This window comes from Tachyglossus aculeatus, chromosome 2, assembly GCF_015852505.1.
Source record: "Tachyglossus aculeatus isolate mTacAcu1 chromosome 2, mTacAcu1.pri, whole genome shotgun sequence".
Classification (NCBI taxonomy): Eukaryota; Metazoa; Chordata; class Mammalia; order Monotremata; family Tachyglossidae; genus Tachyglossus; species Tachyglossus aculeatus.
Window position 1 is genome coordinate 147,182,330 of NC_052067.1, and position 9,622 is coordinate 147,191,951.

Sequence of the window (9,622 nt, forward strand, 5' to 3'; positions counted from 1 at the left end):
CGGAGCCTCAGTTCCCTCATCTGTAAAATGGGGATTAAGACTGTGAGCCCCAAGTGGGACAACTTGATCACCTTTCATCTCCCCCAGTGCTTAGAACAGTGCTTCGCACATAGTAAGCGCTTAACAAATGCCATCATCATTATTATTATTATCTGTAAAATGGAGATTAAAGCTGTGAACCCCATGTGGGATGGGGACTGTGTCCCATCTGATTAGCTTGTATCTTCCCCAGTGCTTAGCACAGTGCCTGGGACAATGTAAGTGATTAATGAATACCAGAATTATTATTATTATTGACATGAAAAGCAAAAGAAGATACACACTAGACAAAACAGACCCCTTCGTTCTTGTTTTCCTGAAAGGACAAAAGACAAAGGAATCAAATGTCAATTTATTGAGGAACAGTGTGGTCTAGTGGATAAAGCACAGGTCTGGGAGTTATAAGGCCCTGGGTTCTAATCCCGGCACTGCCATTTGTCTACTCTGTGACCTTGAGCAAGTCATTTTACTTTTCTGTGCCTCAGTTACCTCATCTGTAAAATGGGATTAAGACTGAGAGCCCCCATTTAGGACAAGGAGTGCAACCAACCTGATTAACTTGTATCTACCCCAGTGCTTAGTAAAGTGCCTGGCACACAGTAAGGATTTAACAAATGCCATAAAAATCGATAAATCAATGGGATTTATTGAACACTTTCTGTGTGCAGAGCACTATACTAAGCATGTGGGCAACAATAATAATAATAATGGCATTTATTAAGCACTTACTATGTACAAAGCACTGTTCTAAGCACTGGGGAAGTTACAAGGTGATCAGGTTGTCCCACATGGGGCTCAAGTCTTAATCCCCATTTTACAGATGAGGGAACTGAGGCCCAGAGAAGTGAGGTGACTTGCCCAAAGTCACACAGCTGACAATTGGCAGAGCTAGGATTTGAACCCATGACTTCTGACTCCAAAGCCCAAGCTCTTTTCCACTGAGCCATGCTGCTTCTCTTACCTAGATAAGTAATGGATTTTTTGTTTGCTATGTTGTATTAAACGAGATTCTTCAGAACTGGTTAGCCTGCAGTTCTGGTTTAATCAAACTGTACAGGGAAAATATGTGAATTTTTAAGATATGTTTGAGGACTGAAGGGAAATTCAACATGCCGCGCAGGTAATTTTCTTCTTATTGACTTTGTGTCTTTTTCATTTTCCAATCAAAAATGCAATAAAAAGATATTTCCATCGATGAGAGACATTCACAGGAATATGGTAGAGGAATAAGGATTGAATTGATTAACCAGAAGAAGGCAAATGTTATCGAAATAATGACTATTTGTGCTTCCGCATCAATATATTGTAGGATTATGTGGCACGGATTCATTTTTCAGGAACTTGAGAAAAACTTTCATGTCTTGCCCAGCATAGTAGAAAGATGCTGCCTGCTTACAGGTACTAGACTGCCCCATGGGTAGTTCGGAAAAAGACGTCATTCCGGCAAGTTTAAGCCAACTGACCCAGAAGTAGCAAACTATAGAAAGAAAAGCTGGAGTAGGACTCCACAATCCGGGCCTCGGGAGCCTTTGTTTGGCTCTTTGTGGAACTAAATGAGGCTCTCCGGGTTTCTGGGGGTGGGAGAAGTGTTTTGTTTTTTTTTTTAAATGGCATTTATTAAGCGCTTACTATGTGCAAAGCACTGTTCTAAGCGCTGGGAGGTTACAAGGTGATCAGGTTGTCCCATGTGGGGCTCACAGTCTTAATCCCCATTTTACAGATGAGGCAACTGAGGCACAGAGAAGTTAAGAGACACTTCTTCAAATTCTGTCCAGCCCTTTCTGACCCATGGCGAATCCATTGGCACACCCTCTTCAGAACATCCCATCTTCCCCCATAAAGTCATTCTGGTGTATGTATTTGTAGAGTTTTCTTGGTAAATAAAGATCTGGAAGCAGTTTACCATTGCCTATATACAAACAATAAAAAAAGAGTCTCTGCTGTTGTCTTTGATCAACGTTTTGATCACTTGACCATTGCTTTTGACTCTTTACCATGCCACAGCTGCCCAACGCAGGTGGATAGACTTTGTCTGACTCTTTGACTTAGACTTTTCCATTCTGAGTAGCCCTATATGGCAAAGCTTAAGCTTGATCCATGTACACAGACTCTCCTGGGACAACCTGATCACCTTGTAACGTCCCCAGCGCTTAGAATATAGTGCTTTGTGCATAGTAAGCGCTTAATAGACTCTCCTGCCACGATGTGGTTGTTGTGCTAACCGCCTCCCTGTGCCTCATTCTCACCTGTCCCGCCATCGACCCCTGGCCCATGTCCTACCTGTGTCCTGGAATGCCCTCAAATCCGCCAAACAATCACACTTCCACCCTTCAAAGCCCTACTGAAGACTAACCTCCTCCAGGAGGCCTTCCCAGACTAAGCCCCTCTTTTCCTCAGCTCCCTCTCCCCTCCCCATCACCCGATTCGCTTCCTTTGTGTACATATTTATAATTCTATTTATCTATATTAATTCTGCTTACTTGTTCTGATGTGTGTATATATATATATATAATTCTATTTATTTATACTGATGCTATTGATGCCTGTTTGTTTGTTTTGATGTCTGTCTCACCTCTTCTAGACTGTGAGCCCGATGTGGGCAGGGATTGTCTCTATTTGTTGCTGGGACAACGGACTGTATCCAAACTGATTTGCTTGTATCCATCCCAGCGCTTAGTACAGTGCCTGGCACATAGTAAGCCCTTAACAAAAAAACACAATTATTATTTATTGAGTGCTTACTGTGTACAGAGCACTGTACCAAGTGTTTGGGAGAGTAGGTTATTAACAGATTTGGTAGACACATTTCCTGCCCACAAGGAGCTCACAGTCTAGAATGGGAGACAGACATTAAAATAAATTATGGGTATGAAGCACTCAATAAATAACAATGATGGTATTTGTTAAGTGCTTACTATGTGCCAAGCACTGTTCTAAGCTCTGGGTGGATATAAGAATATCAGGTTGTCCCACGTGGGGCTCACAGTCTTAATCCCCATTTTCCAGATGAGGTAACTGGGGCCCAGAGAAGTTAAGTGACTTGCCCAAAGTCACACAGCTGAAAATTGGCGGAGCCAGGATTTGAACCCATGGCTTCTGACTCCCAAGCCCTTGCTCCTTCCACTAAGTCATACTTCCTGTACTTTTCTTTTATCTGTCATGCAGCAGAGTTTATTTCTGCCAGGCCACTCGTGATCTGAAGCAACATTGTGATTCTGGAGTCTTTGGCTCGTGCTATTCTTTAGAAGCCAGTCCAGGATATTACTGCTAAGATGTTGGAAATGGGGAGTAATGAAATGACTTTGGAATTGCTGCAATCTGATCTTTCACCTTGATTCTGGAATATAGTGATGATGTTGGCATCTTTGGTATCCTGTAGCATTCCCTCAGTGGTTCAACTGTTGAGAAAGAGGTAGTAGAACTCTTTGATTGACGTGTTTTATGTTGTCGTGCAGTCTCCGACCTACAGCGACTCCATGGATACATCTCTCCTAGAATTCCCCACCTCCAGCTGCAATCGTTCTGATAGTGGGTTCATAGAGTTTTCTTGGTCAAAATCCAGAAGTAGTTGACCATTGCCTTCTTCCTTGCACTAAACTTGTCTCCTCCCTCGACTCTCTCCGGTGCCATTGCCGCCCAGAGCAGATGACCTCTGACTTGTAGCAGATTTCCCTCCCCTCACTAGCCACTGGCCAAACTAGGAATGGAATGGACAGGCCTCTGCTTGACTCTCCCTCCTGTAGTCGAGACTGGCAGAGTACTGGAAATTCTTCAGGTGCCACCCTGAGAGGACCTATTTACTATATGTGAATATTTTTGTCTGCCTCCCTCATTACAGTGTATGCTCTCTCATAGGCTTCAAAGCACTCATTCATTCATTCATACATTCATTCAATTGCATTTATTGAGCGCTTACTGTGTGCAGAGCACTGTACTAAGCACTTGGGAAGTACAAGTTGGATCACCCAATCACTCAATCACCTTGCCCCATCCTGCCCCTCCTCTAATGTCAACCTAGTTCTTGATCTTTGCTCTTGTCTTCTAGCTGCTGATTCCTCGACTAGTCCTACCTCTGGCCTGGAATGCCCTCCCTCTTCATATATGACAGACAATTCATATATGAATTGTCCCTCTTCATTATCCCTCTTCATATATGACAGACAATCTCTCTGATCTCCCTTCCTCCTGTCTCTCTCCACTTCAGTCTATACTTCACTCTGCGTCCCAGATTATCTTTGTACAGAAACACTCTGGGCATGTCACTCCCCTCCTCAAAAATCTCCAGCGGTTGCCTGTCAACCTTCGAATCAAGCATGAACTCCTCACCCTGGGCTTCAAGGCTGTCCATGCCCTCGCCCCCTCCTACCTCCCCTCCCTTCTCTCCTTCTCCAGCCCAGCCCGCACCCTCTGCTCCTCTGCCACTAATCTCCTCACCGTACCTCGTTCTCACCTGTCCCGCCATCGACCCCCGGCCCACGTCATCCCCTGGGCCTGGAATGCCCTCCCTCCGCACATCCGCCAAGCTAGCTCTCTTCCTCCCTTCGAAGCCCTACTGAGAGCTCACCTCCTCCAGAAGGTCTTCCTAGACTGAACCCCCTTCTCCCTCTCTTCCTTCCCACCCCCCACCCTACCTCCTCCCCCTCCCCATAGCACTTGTACATATATTTGTACAGATTTAATTACTCTATTTTACTTGTACATATTTACTATTCTATTTATTATGTTAATGATGTGCTTATAGCCATAATTCTATTCGTTCTGACGATTTTGACACCTGTCTATATGTTTTATTTTTTTGTGTGTCTCCCCCTTCTAGACTGTGAGCCCATTGTTGGGTAGGGACCATCTCTATATGTTGCCAACTTGTACTTCCCAAGCACTTAGTACAGTGTTCTGCACACAGTACGTGCTTAATAAATAAATAATTAAATGAATGAATGAATTACTCCCCCAAAGCCTTATTGTGGGCACATCTCCTTCAAGAGGCCTTCCCCAACTAAGCCCCTATTTCCTCTTCTCCCACTCCCTTCTGCATCACCCTTACACTTGGATTTGCATCCTTTATTCACCCCTCCCTCAGCCCCACAGTACTTATGTACATATACATAATTTATTGGTTTATATTAATATCTGCCTCCTCCTCTAGACTGTAACCTCCTTGGAGGCAGGGATCCCATCTCCCACCTCTATTGTACTGCACTCTCCCAAGTGCTTAGTGCAGTGTTCTGTGCAGAGTAAGTTCTCAATAGTTACCACCGATAGATTGACTGAAAGGGGTTACACCCAAGGAGGTAAGACAGAATAAATGATAATAATACTAAAGGTATTTGTTATGCGCGTACTATGTTCCAAGCATTGCTCTAAGCACTGGGGTAGATACAAGGCAAGCAGGTTGTCCCACATGCATCTCACAGTCTTCATCCCCATTTTACAGATGTACAGAGGTACAGAGAAGTGAAGTGACTTGCCCAAGGTCATACAGCAGACAAGTGGCAGACCCAGGATTAGAACCCATGTCCTCTGATTCCCAAGCCCATGCTCTTTCCACTAAGCCACACTGCTTCTCTAGTAATGAAGCCCAGTCATAAACAACTTGAAATATCAATGGAGAGTTGGATGATCACTGCAGCAGTCACAACAGCCTTTCATTCATTCATTCATTCATTCAATCGTATTTATTGAGCGCTTACTGTGTGCAGAGCACTGTACTAAGCGCTTGAGAAGTACAATTCAGCAACAGATAGAGACGGTCCCTACCCAACAGTGGGCTCACAGTCTAGAAGGGGGAGACAGACAACAAAACAAAACATATTAACAAACTAAAATACATAGAATAAATATGTACAAATAAAATAAATAAATAAATAGGGTAATAAGTATGTACAAACATATATACAGATATACAGGTGCTGTGGGGAGGGGAAGGAGGTAAGGTGGCGGGGAGGGGAAGAGGAACGAGGGGGCTCAGTCTGGGAAGGCCTCCAGGTAGTTATTTGGAAAGAGATTGCTCTCTTTGAGCAAAATAATAATAATGATAGTAATGGCATTTGTTAAGCGCTTACTGTGTGCCAGGCACTGTACTAAGCACTGGGGTGGATACAGATAAATCGGGTTGCACACAATCTCTGTCCCACATGGGCTCATAGTCTTTATTCATTCATTCGATCATATTTACTGAGCGCTTACGGTGTGCAGAGCACAGGACTAAGCGCTTGGGCAAGCACAGTACAACTGCTTAGAGAAGCAGCGTGGCTCAGCGGAAGGAGCCCGGGCTTTGGAGTCAGAGGTCATGGGTTCGAATCCCAGCTCCACCACAAGTCTGCTGTGTGACCTTGGGCAAGTCACTTCACTCCTCTGAGCCTCAGTTTCCTCATCTGTAAAAATGGGGATTAAGACTGTGAGCCCCCCGTGGGACAACGTGATCACATTGTATTCCCCCCAGCGCTTAGAACAGTGTTTTGCGCGTAGTAAGCACTTAACAAATGCCATCATCATTATTATTATTACAGTACAACAATAAGACGACACATTCCCTGCCCAAAACGAGCTTTAATCCCCAATCTACAGATGAGGTAACTGAGGCAGAGAGAAGTGAAGTAACTTGCCCAAAGTCAGAGACCAGACCGGGCAGGGGTTAGAACCCAGGTCCTTCTGACTCTCAGGCCTGTGCCCTAGCCATTAGGCCATGCTCCTTCCCCAAAATGTTTCCACAAGGAGCATTAGACCATTAAGACACCATCAAAGAAAAAGTGGTTGAATTCAGTTCAGGATTTGAGTATCCAATCCAAATTTACAGAAACAATTATGTCTTCCTTCTCAGTCCTCATACCTTATTTACAAAAACTCTGCAAGGCAATATCGCCAACTATTTCCTTCATCTTACCTTAGGCTGAAGGAACTGCCCTTGGCCTTTTTCATTCAACGGGATGAGAGAGTGCTACATTCAGAAAAAGTGCAGGCAGGAAGGAATTTTTCTACTGCTGTGAATCAGCAAAACCTAGAAAGAGACTTTTCGGGAAAACAAATACCAGCCTATTTTTTCAACCGACTTTGACTTTCCATCTTTAAATGTCAGGAGCACCACAGAACAATCTACCTTTCCCGCTCAGGAATTCTGCAGAACATTCAAAATTTCGATTTCCTGAAAAATGGAAGAGTTATTTTGAGCCTAAAACTTCCCAGAAATTCATGTTGAACAGTAGACATCTCCACCCTGGACCGATAATTGTAGTTCACTCCATCAGTTTCTTCCCCATCTTCGGTCTCACCATCAGTTTGAATTGAGCACCTTTATAATTACAGTCTGCTCCATAGTAATTGCGGTACTTGCTAGTTGCTTACTATGTACCAAGCACTGGACTAAGCACCGGGGGGAGATACAAGATAATCAGGTCAGATTCCATCTCTCGTCTCGCATGGGACCTGTATGAGGTACCTGATGTTTTGTAATAGATGCAGATGACATAATCCCTACTCTCTTATTTTTCCCCAAAGTGGCTCTTAGAGAAAGAAATATTGAGGGATCTCCAAGAACCCACCATCCCTAGTGTCATAGTTCGCTCTGAACACTTTATCAATCCATCAATCAATGCTATTTATTGAGCTGTGTGCAGATTAATGTCTTCCTCCCCCTCTAGATTGTAAGCTTTTTTAAAAAAATGGTATTTGTTAAGCAGTTACTATATGCCAGGCACTGTTCTAAGCACTGGAGTAGTTACAAATTAGGTTGGACACAGTCCATGTCCCACATGGGACTCAGTGTCTTAAACCTCATTTTGCAGATGAGGTAACTGAGGCATGGAGAAGTTCATTCATCATCATCATCATCATCAATCGTATTTATTGAGCACTTACTATGTGCAGAGCACTGTACTAAGCGCTTGGGAAGTACAAATTGGCAACATATAGAGACAGTCTCTACCCAACAGTGGGCTCACAGTCTAAAAGGGGGAGACAGAGAACAAAACCAAACATACAAACAAAATAAAATAAATAGGATAGATATGTACAAGTAAAATAAATAAATAGAGTAATAAATATGTACAACCATATATACATATATACAGGTGCTGTGGGGAAAGGAAGGAGGTAAGATGGGGGGATGGAGGGGGGGCGAGGGGGAGAAGAAGGAAGGGGCTCAGTCACTCATTCATTCATTCATATATTCATAGTTACAGAGCGCTTACTGTCTGCAGAGCACTGTACTAAGCGTTTGGAAAGTACAATTCGGCAACAGAGACAATCCCTACCCAACAACGGGCTCACAATCAATCAATTGTATTTATTGAGCGCTTACTGTGTGCAGAGCACTGTACTCAGCGCTCACAGTCTAGAAGGGGGAGACAGACAACAAAACACAAGTAGGCAGGTGTCAATACCAACAGAATAGATAAATAGAATTATAGATATATACACATCATTAATGAAATAAAGTAATGAACCTGTACAAATATGCAAAATGCGGTGCAGGGGGAAGGTGGTAGAGCAGAGGGAGGGAGTAGGGGTGATGGGGAGGGGAAGAGGAGCAGAGGGTCACACAAACGACATGTAGTGTATACTAAGTGCTTAGTACAGTGCTGCACACAGTAAGTGCTCAATAAATATGATTGAATAGTAGAGCTGGAACTCAAAGCAGTGTGACTTAGTGGAAAGAGCCCGGGCTTTGGAGTCAGAGGTCATGGGTTCAAATCCCAGCTCCCCACTTGTCAGCTGTGTGACTTTTTTCAAGTCACTTAACTTCTCTGGGCCTCAGTTCCCTCATCTGTAAAATGGGGATGAAGACTGTAAGCCTCCCATGGGACAACCTCATCACCTTGTACCCTCCCCAGAGCTTAGAACAGTGCTTTGCACATAGTAAACACTCAATAAATGCTATTATTATTATTATTATTATTATTATTATTATTATTATTATTATTATTATCATCCCAGGTCAGAGCTTTGTCCATTAGGCCACACTGCTTTTCATTGTGAGCAGTCTCTATCAACTCTGTAATACTGTTCCACACTGTTCCACAGTCTTTTAAGTGTGTAATACAGTGCTCTGCACACAGTAAGTGGTCAGTAAATACCATTGATTGATTGACTGCAGAACACTGTACTAAGTGCTTGGGAGAATACAGTACAACAGAGTTGGGAGACAGGTTTCCTGCCCACAAGGATCTTACAGACTTGAGAGGGAGAGAGACAAGGAAATAAATGATGGACATGTAGAGAAGCAGTGTGGCTTAGTGGAAAGAGCCCGGGCTTGGGAGTCAGAGGTCATGGGTTCAAATCCCAGCTCCACCATTTGTCAGCTGTGTAACTTTGGGCAAATCACTTAGTTAATCTGTGCCTCAGTTCTCTCATCTGTAAAATGGGGATTAAGACTGTGAGCCCCCCGTGGAACAACCTGATCACCTTGTAACTTCCCCAGCACTTAGAACAGTGATTTGCACATGGTAAGCACTTAATAAATGCTATTATTATTATTATTATTATTATTATTATTATTATTATTATTATTATTATACAGTACAACAGAGTTGGGAGACAGGTTTCCTGCCCACAAGGATTTTACAGATTAGCAAAGGAGAGAGACACG

General features: G+C 43.4%; 1 non-coding gene across 1 annotated transcript; it reads right to left on the reverse strand.

The window, feature by feature from the left end:
* Window positions 1–3,694: 3,694 nt before the first annotated feature.
* LOC119924646 lies at window positions 3,695–3,832 on the reverse strand. The gene has a single exon (XR_005449348.1). It is a non-coding gene; the product is annotated as a small nucleolar RNA SNORA7 (small nucleolar RNA).
* Between the last annotated feature and the right edge of the window lie 5,790 nt (window positions 3,833–9,622).